The sequence below is a fragment of the Salminus brasiliensis genome, chromosome 24 (genome assembly GCF_030463535.1).
Source record: "Salminus brasiliensis chromosome 24, fSalBra1.hap2, whole genome shotgun sequence".
In the NCBI taxonomy this organism is placed as follows: Eukaryota; Metazoa; Chordata; class Actinopteri; order Characiformes; family Bryconidae; genus Salminus; species Salminus brasiliensis.
This window is the reverse complement of record NC_132901.1, coordinates 26,276,620-26,288,589: the sequence shown is the minus strand read 5'-3', so window position 1 is coordinate 26,288,589 and position 11,970 is coordinate 26,276,620.

Genomic DNA, 11,970 nt, shown 5'->3' with positions numbered 1-11,970 from the left:
CCCTGTAGCCGTTTCTGTCCACTGTGTGAATAGTTCTGGATGGATGGACTAATAGAAATGCTCTAAATTACCCAAATAATAAACTCCTACAAATGATTATTGGACCTGGACTTGCCACCACTGCCCAAGTCCTTTCCAACGAGACGTGTTTTCCTTACGTTCCTTGAGCGCTGATTTACCAATGGCCCTGAGCCTGTTTACTGCTGTAATACTTAGTGTGAATGCAGGCAGCTCATAGCGGGGTGTTAAAAGGGGCACAGCTGGTGTGAACACCAGCTCCAGCCACGCTAGTCCTGCAACCAGCAGGGCTGTCACATCGCATGAGCTGAGAAGAACCCGGCAAAGAACATTAAGGACTCTGCCTGGAGTGCGGGTGTGCAGCAAGCCAACCCATTTGCTCTCTGCTTAAAGTGTTTCATGTTTAAGCATCTCCAATTTCAAACGTCGCCTAGTTCTTCCCACCCAGACTTCAGAGGGTGGGGGTGAACTTCAGTGAAGCATTGAAATTAGATTATGAAAAGCAGTGCAGTCGGTAATTTATTGAACAGGCTTGTTTGTGACTCTGTGAGCCAACCCATGTCACGCCTCACCCTGAATGCCGCTGATCAGCCGAGATAGTGTGTGCTTCTCTAGTTTTGTGCCGGAGCTGTGAGCTGCTAGACCCTCAAACACTGCATTCTCTTATTCTGCCCTTAATTCACTGATTCCTCCAAGAAGCTCTTTGGTAGAAATTGTAGATGCAGGTCTTCTTGGATACGTCTCCACGAGCTCTACAAGCTTGGATATGTGTCTGTAAACTTTACAAACTTGACACACCTGGATTCTTCATGGAAGATCAATTCGAGCTCAATAAGACAGAATGACCAGTTACCCAATCCCTAATCCTGTGAACTCCCCAACACTAGAATGACCTGTTACCCAATCCCCAATCATGACCAGTTACCCATACCCCAATCATGTGAACTCCCCCAACACTAGAATGACCAGTTACCCAATCCCCAATCATGACCAGTTACCCAATCCCCAATCATGTGAACTCCCCAACACTAGAATGACCAGTTACCCAATCCCTAATCCTGTGAACTCCCCAACACTAGAATGACCAGTTACCCATACCCCAATCATGTGAACTCCCCCAACACTAGAATGACCAGTTACCAAGTCCCCAATCATGTGAACTCCCCCAACACTAGAATGACCAGTTACCCAGTCCCCAATCATGACCAGTTACCCAATCCCCAATCATGTGAACTCCCCCAACACTAGAATGACCAGTTACCCAATCCCCAATCATGAACTCTCCCAACACTAGAATGACCAGTTACCCAATCCCCAATCATGTGAACTCCCCCAAAACTAGAATGACCAGTTACCCATACCCTAATCCTGTGAACTCCCCAACACTAGAATGACCAGTTACCCATACCCCAATCATGTGAACTCCCCCAACACTAGAATGACCAGTTACCCAGTCCCCAATCATGAACTCCCCCAACACTAGAATGACCAGTTACCAAGTCCCCAATCATGTGAACTCCCCCAACACTAGAATGACCAGTTACCCATACCCCAATCATGTGAACTACCCCAACACTAGAATGACCTGTTACCCAATCCCCAATCATGTGAACTCCCCCAACACTAGAATGACCAGTTACCCATACCCCAATCATGTGAACTACCCCAACACTAGAATGACCAGTTACCCAATCCCCAATCATGTGAACTTCCCCAACACTAGAATGACCAGTTACCAAGTCCCCAATCATGTGAACTACCCCAACACTAGAATGACCAGTTACCCAGTCCCCAATCATGACCAGTTACCCAATCCCCAATCATGTGAACTCCCCCAACACTAGAATGACCAGTTACCCAATCCCCAATCATGAACTCCCCCAACACTAGAATGACCAGTTACTAAACCCCCAATCATGAACTACCCCAACACTAGAATGACCAGTTACCCAGTCCCCAATCATGTGAACTACCCCAACACTAGAATGACCAGTTACCCAGTCCCCAATCATGACCAGTTACCCAATCCCCAATCATGTGAACTCCCCCAACACTAGAATGACCAGTTACTAAACCCCCAATCATAAACTACCCCAACACTAGAATGACCAGTTACCCAGTCCCCAATCATGACCAGTTACCCAATCCCCAATCATGTGACCAGTTACTAAACCCCCAATCATGAACTCCCCCAACACTAGAATGACCAGTTACCCAGTCCCCAATCATGACCAGTTACCCAATCCCCAATCATGAACTCCCCCAACACTAGAATGACCAGTTACCCAATCCCCAATCATGTGAACTACCCCAACACTAGAATGACCAGTTACCCAGTCCCCAATCATGACCAGTTACCCAATCCCCAATCATGTGAACTCCCCAACACTAGAATGACCAGTTACCCAGTCCCCAATCATGTGAACTCCCCCAACACTAGAATGACCAGTTACCCAGTCCCCAATCATGTGAACTACCCCAACACTAGAATGACCAGTTACCCAGTCCCCAATCATGTGAACTACCCCAACACTAGAATGACCAGTTACCCAGTCCCCAATCATGACCAGTTACCCAGTCCCCAATCATGTGAACTACCCCAACACTAGAATGACCAGTTACCCAGTCCCCAATCATGACCAGTTACCCAATCCCCAATCATGTGAACTCCCCCAACACTAGAATGACCAGTTACCCAATCCCCAATCATGAACTCCCCCAACACTAGAATGACCAGTTACCCAGTCCCCAATCATGTGAACTCCCCAACACTAGAATGACCAGTTACCCAGTCCCCAATCATGTGAACTACCCCAACACTAGAATGACCAGTTACCCAGTCCCCAATCATGACCAGTTACCCAATCCCCAATCATGTGAACTCCCCCAACACTAGAATGACCAGTTACCCAATCCCCAATCATGAACTCCCCCAACACTAGAATGACCAGTTACCCAGTCCCCAATCATGTGACTTCCCCCATCACTAGCAATGTCCCAATGCTAGGAGGACGAAGACTAGCACATGTCTCATCCGACACTTTTGAAGCCAGCCACCCCCTCTTTGAGAATAATGGTGGCAGCGCCTTAGTCCACTGGACCACTCGGAAGCTGGTTCAGTGGTTTTTGACTTGACTTTGACTGGGTCACTCGAAGACGTCCAGAGATCTGCCCCAAAGTCACTCCAGTGTTGGTTTGGTTGTATACCGTTGTCAGGATCATGGTTATGGTTTTAAAAGGTGAACGGTCACCCCAGTCTGAGTTTGCGTGCTCTGTGAAAGGTTTCCTTCAAGGATGCTGCTAAGAAGTTCTCTGCACAGAACAGCTGGAGCTCTTTTTGGATCTCCTTGACCAAGGGCCTTCTTGCCCGCATGCTTATTTGGCAGAATGGCCAACCTTAGGAACTTCAGGGTTGTGCCAATCCTCCATGCCATGGGACCCCTCAAAGGCTTAGATCTGTTCTATATCATTGACCTGATTTCTGCCTGATTGAGAAGATCCACCGCTGATTCTTTGGACTTCATGGCTTGGTTGTCCTGACGATGCACTGTAAATTTTGCAAACCGTGGCCTCTGCCAGACCCAGGTGCCTTCATAAACTCAGTCCAGTCAATTCAGTTTGCTACAGATGGTCTCCAACTGGGTTCTAGACACGTCTCAAAGATAATTAAAGCATCTGCCGTAGTGTTAAGTTTCAGTTTGCAAATAACAGACTGAGGCCTGTCACAAGATGCAAATGAGCCCTCCAGCCAATCGCAGCGTGTTGTCAGCATCTCACAGTTCCAGATAAGTGGCCCTGTGACGCCCTGACGCGAACAGTTCCTCTGTAAAAATGATCGTTAAGGATGAGTACGAGTCAAAAGGACTTTTGACATGTTTGTTCTTCCTCTGTTCTCAAGAAGGGGCTGGCGTATGGGTGGAGTGTTTTCCGCGGAAGCTGGTGGTGCGTTTCCATGAGTCATATCCATGTGAAGGGGTTCGAGCCGTCAACCTGAACAAGTACAGGGCACTAAAAGCCCTCAGCGCACTGAAGAATGTGCTTCTGGGGGTGCAAAACACACTCTGAGAAACAGTGCTTCTCTTTTCATATTTCCTTCATAGGCCTCGGAGAACAGTATCGGTTACCTGCTGTCACTACAGATCCGGCCTCGTTTTGATTGGCGGCATATGCTCGCTGAAGCAGAAGGAGCCGTGGGTCAAGTTTTTATGGAATTTATAGGAAGTCCTCAACCAGATTTCTTGTGAAACCTGTGGAAACCTGCTTTTTTTAGACTGCCGTTGGACTTGAAGTATGTGTTGAGCGTTAACCTGTGCTGAGTTTTCCTGGCCGATTCCAATTTCCGATTTTCTTACTTTCTAGGAATTACAAATGACCGCATACAGAACCGTTGTTTACCTCTTCATTCGTACGATTTATTAAATGATATATATCTCCGGTGCCTGGAAGTGTCACTAGACGAAAATCACAGTTGCTTGGTGGTTGCGATGGTTTCCCAGGTGGTTGCTCAAGTGTATCTAACACATGGTGATTGCTGGGGTATTGTTAAGCAGTTTTATGGAATTCTGGGTTGTTGCTAGGGTTTTACTACGGTTGTTAGGATTGTATTTTTACTATAGGTGGTAGCTCGGATGTTGCTCGATGTTTGTATGGTAGGTCAGGTGGCTGCTAGGGTGTTGCTAGCTGGTTATTAGTGGGTATCACACTGACAGAAGAGGGGTGCATATACCATTGCCCCCAGAATTCTGCTATTCATTCTTATGGGAAAGCAATGCTTGCTATTGTGAAACTGCACACCCAATCAAAACGCTGTATTCAGTCGCACCGTTCCCAAACAGGTTAGAAGGCAGGCCTTCAGCAGTTTGAACCAATGGTTGATGTTGATGCAGTTACATGTAGTCTAATAGTGGCAGGGAGAAGGCGGGGCTTCAGCAGTTTGACCAATGGTTGATGCTGATACAGCTACATGTAGTCTAATAGTGGCAGGGAGAAGGCGGGGCTTCAGCAGTTTGACCAATGGCTGATGTAGATGCAGGTACATGTAGACTAATAGTGGCAGGTCAGGTGGCTGCTAGGGTGGTGCTAGCTGGTTATTGGAGGGTTGAACATGCTGGCGTCAGTTCGGTCCATCTTGAAGACTCTGGGATGAGTTAATGGACAAAACTCGGTCATAAAAACGACATAAGCTGAATATAAACATAACTCACAGCACAATAATCCACACTGATCCATATGAACGTGGGTTTTCTTTATTTATCAGTAACTTTTTCGATCATTCTACTGCAGGAACTGTTAAACAGCATCCAAACCCCCCGAGGGCTGACCGTTACTCCAGTAGTGTACATGTCGAATCTGTGCTGAGAACAGGCCGCTTCAGCCTCAACTGACCCGCTTTTCCCTTCAAGCTGCAAATGTTACGTAACGAGGATAACCCCGGCTGCCGTGCTATAAATATAACTCTCCACATCGCCAGCCGGCGTGAGCGGCCATCTGAGCTGTGCTGATCCTCAGGTGTTCTGTGTTTAACTGTATAAGCATAGGCCTGAAAATCCCACCATACTCCATGATATTCGGTTTAAACTGAGCTGTTTTTGTGACATCACAACAATCTGGCTATTATTTAGCCTGCAGCTATTACTCAGCCCCGCCCATTTACACTGAAGCTCAGACAGGGCAGCCAATCAGAGCAGAGGTTATTTACATATATCAGCCTTAAATGTCCTGTTTTGAACACAGTGTGTTTTTATGACGTCACACCAATCAACATGTTTACATATATGGGGCTATTATTTAGTTTACAGTAGTTTAGCCCCACCCATGCACACTAAAGCTCAGACTGGGCGGCCAATCAGAGCAGAGGTTATTAACATATATCCTGATTTGAAGGCGCAGTCACAAAAACGGTCTGAGGCTATGATTTAGTCTACAAAGGTTTAGCCCCACCCATTTACACTGATGCTCAGAAAGCCAATCACAGCAGAGGTTATTTGCATATATCAGTCTTAAAGGCACAGTCAAAAAAAAAACAAGGCAGTATGAGGCTATTATTATGAGGCTATTAGCATATAACAGTTTAGCCCCACCCATGCACACTAAAGCTCAGACAGGGTGGCCAATCAGAGCAAAGGCTACTTACATATATCAGTGTTAAAGGCCCAGTCACCAAAAATGGTCTGAGGCTATTATCATGAGGCTATTATTTAGCCTACAACAGCTTAGCCCCACCCTTTCACACTGATGCTCAGACAGCCAATCATAGCAGAGGTTATTTACATATATTCTATTTAAAGGCGCAGTCACAAAAACGGTCTGAGACTATTATTATGAGGCTATTCTTATGCCTACAGCAGTATAGCCCCACCCATTCACACTGAAGGTATAAGAGGTGCTTCTACTCTGACAATGCCCAATCAGAGCAGACCTTATTTACATATGAGTTATTTACATATGAGTCATGAATCACTTTGTGTTTATGACATCACAACAAACAACACGTAAATATATATATATATAGACTATTATTTTGCCTACACCAGTTTAGTCCCACCCTTTCACACTCAGACAGCCAATCATAGCAAAGATTATTTACATATGTCCTGATTTAAAGGCACAGTCAAAAAAACGGTCTGAGGCTATTCTTATGAGGCTATTATTTAGTCTCCAGTAGTTTAGCCCCACCCATTCACACTGAAGCACAGATCAGGAAGAGCAGCCAATCAGAGATCAGAGGTCACAGAGATCATTTACATATTTTAAAGGCACAGTCACACAAATAAGTAATAAGTAATAAGGGAGAAGGGTTTGGGGATCATGTGGAGGTTCTTTAAATACAGTAAAATGTGAGATACGGGTTCTTTAATGAGGGCTGATGGCCGTACTGTGGTCTCTAACTGAGAGCGTTGGGAGAGGCCTGCGTGTCGTCCTCGAGCGTCGGCTCGGCTGAGTCACGGGGGAGAGCGCTGTGGCGCCTCCTCTCTCAGGACTGCGACTCAGCACCGCTGCCCCGTGTTCCTCCTCCTTCCACTCGAGTGGCTGAATTAGCCTGATGCTCTGCGACAGAGTGAAGCCTGTAGGCCATTAGGTCATTCAGTGGGAAAAGCTCTCTCTCTCTCTCTCTCTCTCTCTCGCTCGCTCGCTCTCTCTCTCTGTACAGTAGTACACTCCCACACTCTCTCAGCCTCTGCCATGTCATGTGGTTTTACTGTACATTTCTGGATTGGCCGGCGTTTGTTTTCACCCTTCCCAGAAGCCCTTGCAGCCTGAATGAGCAGTGCCCCAACAGGACGAACCAATGAGGAGGGCCTGTAGTGACCTGGGATAGGCTACTGCTCTGCAAGTGACAGAGCAGGGCTGAGGGGACGGGAGGTGTGTGTGTGTGGGGGGGGTGGGGGACATGACGCCTGGTTGTCTGTATTGGAGGGGATTATCCCTTACTGTAGCCATGGAGACGGAGCGGGTTCACGTTTGATTTTAAACCAGTATGAATTTCCAGGGGTGTAAATGATTTGATTCTTTAAGAAATGATTCACTGCGTCATTAAATCTCAAGTTGTACTATAATTTGATTCTTTAGGAAATGATTCACTCTGTCATGTAGTATTAAATATTATCACAATTAGATTTTTTAGAAAATTATTCACTATAGCATAAAAACTTAATAATTATCACAATTCAATTCTTTACTAAATGATTCACTGTCTTGAACTCTTACATTTCATCACAATTTGATTCTTTAGCAAATGATTCACTCTATCATGTAGTATTAAATATTATAATTATAATTAGATTCTTTAGAAAATGATTCATTATATCATAAAGACTTAATAATCATCACAATTCAATTCTTAATGAAATTATTCACTGTACCATGAAATCTTCAATTCCCTCCAATTCAAAGCCTTAAGCAATAATTCACTGCATTCATTTTTCTGCAAAGTATATTAAGTATATAAATATATAAAGTATATAAAAAGTATATAAAGTATATAAAGTATATAAATATTTAGGAAATGATTCACTGCATAATAAAATCTCATATTGCACTGTGATTTGATTCTGTAGGAACTGATTCACTCTGTCATGTAGTATTAAATATTATCACAATTTGATTCTTTAGAAAATGATTCACTATATCAAAGTTTTACTAATCATCACAATTCAATTCTTTAGTAAATGAATCACTGTATCACGCACAAAGACTTTACTTATTTTTAATTTCAGAATGATTCAAATCTGTAGGAAACAATTCACTGTATGATGAAATGTCAAATTTTACTAAACATTGAATCTTTAGGAATGTCTGGAAACAATTCACAGCTGCATTAAGCATCAAGTTAGATTAAACGATTCACTGAATCACAATTCTAGTCTTACTGTGGACTCTGGCTCAGATTGGCTCTGTGGGCTCTGCAGCAGGCCGGGATTAGGCCTCAGTTAGAGATGGAGACTCGGTGAGTCATATTTCAGAGGCTTTGTGCTTGTTTGTTTGTTTTCTGCGAGTCACATGGGGACACAAAGGCTTTTCATTAGCCCGGGGCAAAAGGACGTGCTGATCGACCCAGCAAGCTTAAAGGACCTGGAGGTGTGAGCTGATCCGAGCTTCACTAGAGCTCAGCTCCCCTCCTGAAGCTCCTCCAGCGCGGTCAAGGCCATGGACAATTCTGCACACTCAGAGGACTGGGGAAAAGCAGGTTCTAGTTATTTGTCATTATTTTTATTATTGTTTTTAATCCTTTGAAAAAAATCTTTCAAATAATTTATTACCGACTCGACACTCTTGGAACCAATGGGTTCTTTACACAATGCCACAGAACCATGTTTGCTTCCCTAAGAAACCTTCCCATGGATAGATCTTCATATCCACGTTTAAATAATGGAAGGTATTGGAGGTTTGTTGGAGCTGTGTCACAGAAGAACCATCAAACAGATGTTTTTTAGGAGAACCTCCTCCATGTGTGAGATGTTTGAGTGGGAAGAACCTTTCTAATGCATCTATATCCTTAAAATATAGAACCTTGGTTCTATAAAATAAGCATACGATATGTGAGTATGAAGAACCTCTTGAAAGTGCACTCACTCTTAAAAATGAAGGTTCCTAAAAGGGTTCTTATCATTCCTTTGAAGATGGTTATAGATGGTTCTTCCATATACGAACGTAAGGAACCTTTTTTTAATCTCTTTTATGGAACCACTTTTGTATATCAGATATGCGAGTGGGAAGAACCGTTCTAATGACTCTATATCCTTAAACTATAAACATACCCAAAAAGGGTTCTTTGGAGGGTTCTTTGTCATAGATGGAGCACTATTGGTTCCTTACAGAACCTTGGTTCTATAAAATAAGCATATGATATGTGAGTATGAAGAACCTCTTGAAAGTGCACTCACTCTTAAAAACAAAGGTGCCTGAAAGGGTTCTTGTCATAAAAGAACCAATATTGGTTCCTTTGAATAGATGGTTCTTCTATATACGAATGTAAGGAACCTTTTTAAAGTATGTACATGCCTTGAAAATAGAGGTGCCAAAAAGGGTTCCATGATCTCCATGACAAACAATGAATATTCATGAGGTTCCCTGAAGAACCTTTAAATAGATATCTCTTTTATAGAACCACTGTTGTATATCAGATATGCGAGTGGGAAGAACCTTTCTAATGCATCTATATCCTTAAAATATAAACATACCTAAAAAGGGTTCTTTGGAGGGTTATTTGTCATAGATGGGCCACTATTGGTTCCTTAGAGAACCTTGGTTCTATAAAAATAAGCATTTTTGTATATAAGATATGATGTAAGATATGAAGAACCTCTTGAAAGCACGTTCACTCTTAAAAATGAAGGTTTCTGAAAGGTTCTGAAAATAAAAGAAGCAATTTTACAAGAACCAATTTTGGTCCCTTTGAATAGATGGTTCTTCCGTATATATGAACATAAGGAACCTTTTAAAGTATGCACACACCTTAAAAAAATAGAGGTGCCAAAAAGGGTTCCATGATCTCCTTGACGAACAATGAATCTTTATGAGGTTCCCTGAAGAACCTAGTTCTTAGATAGATAGTGACAGAACCACAACAACACAAAAAACAAAGATCCTAGAAGATCCATGTTGGTTCCTTAAAAGACGTTTAACAGAGGGTGTGCTAATGAGATGTGAGTGTCTAGAACATTTGTAAGAAAGAAAGAACCTGAATATACTGTCAGTTTTCTCGGAAAACCCTCAATCTGTGAGTTCCTGAATCTCCAAAATCTTCTGGAACCTTCCTTTGTTCCGTGGTTCTTCGTGGTTCTCGACATAATTCTTCAGGAGTTAAAGTTTTTTCTTTCTTTCCTGCCGTGGTCCAAAAAACCCTGTTTTTTTAAACAGTGTAATATAAAGGTTCTATTTTTTCTAGACTCCATACATCCAAGTCAGGAACCACTGAGGAACCTAGTGCTGGTTTTATTCACGCTGTCGTTCAAAAGTTTGGAACCAACTGTGATATTAATATTAATTTGTTTATATTCTGTAATAATTTGTGTGATGCTGATTTCATATTAAACTACAGACAAACCCGAAGGTATCTGAGATGTTTTTACACAACGTTTGAAGTATTTTAGGAACAACAAGATGTTCTGCAGTGGAAAACAGTATGATGTCATTTTCCATAAATTTTCCGTTGTGAGTTTCATACTAGATTAGACCTAATAATAATAATAATAATAATAATAATAATAATAAATAATTTGTTTAATAGAAGGTCATTGTTGACATTCTTCAGGGTTCTCTGACATTTCAGAATTATCTAGAGCTCTGCTCACCATCCTGAACATCTACACATCTACACTCAGATGCTCAGTTTGAAACCTGGGAATGCATCCAGAACCACTGCCACTCAAAAACCTTGTATCTTCATTGTTGACGTTTTTCACTTTTCTCCATAAACTGAATCTGGCTGCGGTTCTTTAGATTGTATCCAAATTTCATGATTAATGGACCAATAGAAAAGCTCCAAAAGGACCTGGAATCTAGTACTTTTACATTGACTTCCATTGAAAGCGAAAAGGGTTTTTCGTGTCTTCTGTAAAGTTGCTGATTTGGAGATACAAGCAGTAATATGGATTTATTAGTTTATTAGTAATTATATTGAAGGATTCCAGGATTCCAAACTTTTGAACGCTAGTGTGTGTATTCATAGTCATACTTACTGGTCAGCACGTATCAGTCGTCCCTCTCAGGCTTTGCTGTGGAGCCGGAGCTGCAGTGGTAAGTCCTTCTCCAGCAGACCTGAACAGATGGGGTCATCGGGACTTTAGTGTCGGCAGGTCAGTAGGGGGCACCATTCTCATTGGCCAGAGCAGGTCCAGGTGCAGAGGCAGGCCATGATCAGTGTACTCCTATTGGAGTGAGTTGAAAATCAGACCGACTGCCTTCAGATTTGCGCCAATTTTTATTGACGTTTTCCAACATTTAATATTCACTCAATCCAGCAGGGGATCTGAGGCCTGGTCTGTCCTCTCAGTGAAGAGGGTGGAGGAGTGAGATATCTGTGTGGTTATAAAAACCAGGGGTTCTGGATTTATACCCCGTCTCCCAGCCTCTCTTCATCCCTCACAAACAAACAGGCTGATCCTCAGAGCCGTGGATGCAGCCATGGAAGGCCTGTACTGCAGCCTGTCCCTGCAGGTGACTCCACCGGCCAGTCTTTAAAGACCTCCGATCATCTGAAAAACCTTCATTTGCAGCAGAACTGTCTCATTTAGTTCTGGGTATTCATTCATTTATCAACTATGATGTCACTTGGTGATGTCACTTTATCACTATGATGATAACTACTCTGACTGACATTTGATAGATGTTAACTACTCTGGCTGAGGTAAGCTAGATGTTAACTACTCTATCTGATGTTAGCTAGATGTTAGCTACTGTGGCTGATGAAAGCTAGATGTTAACTACTCTGGCTGATGTAAGCTAGATGTT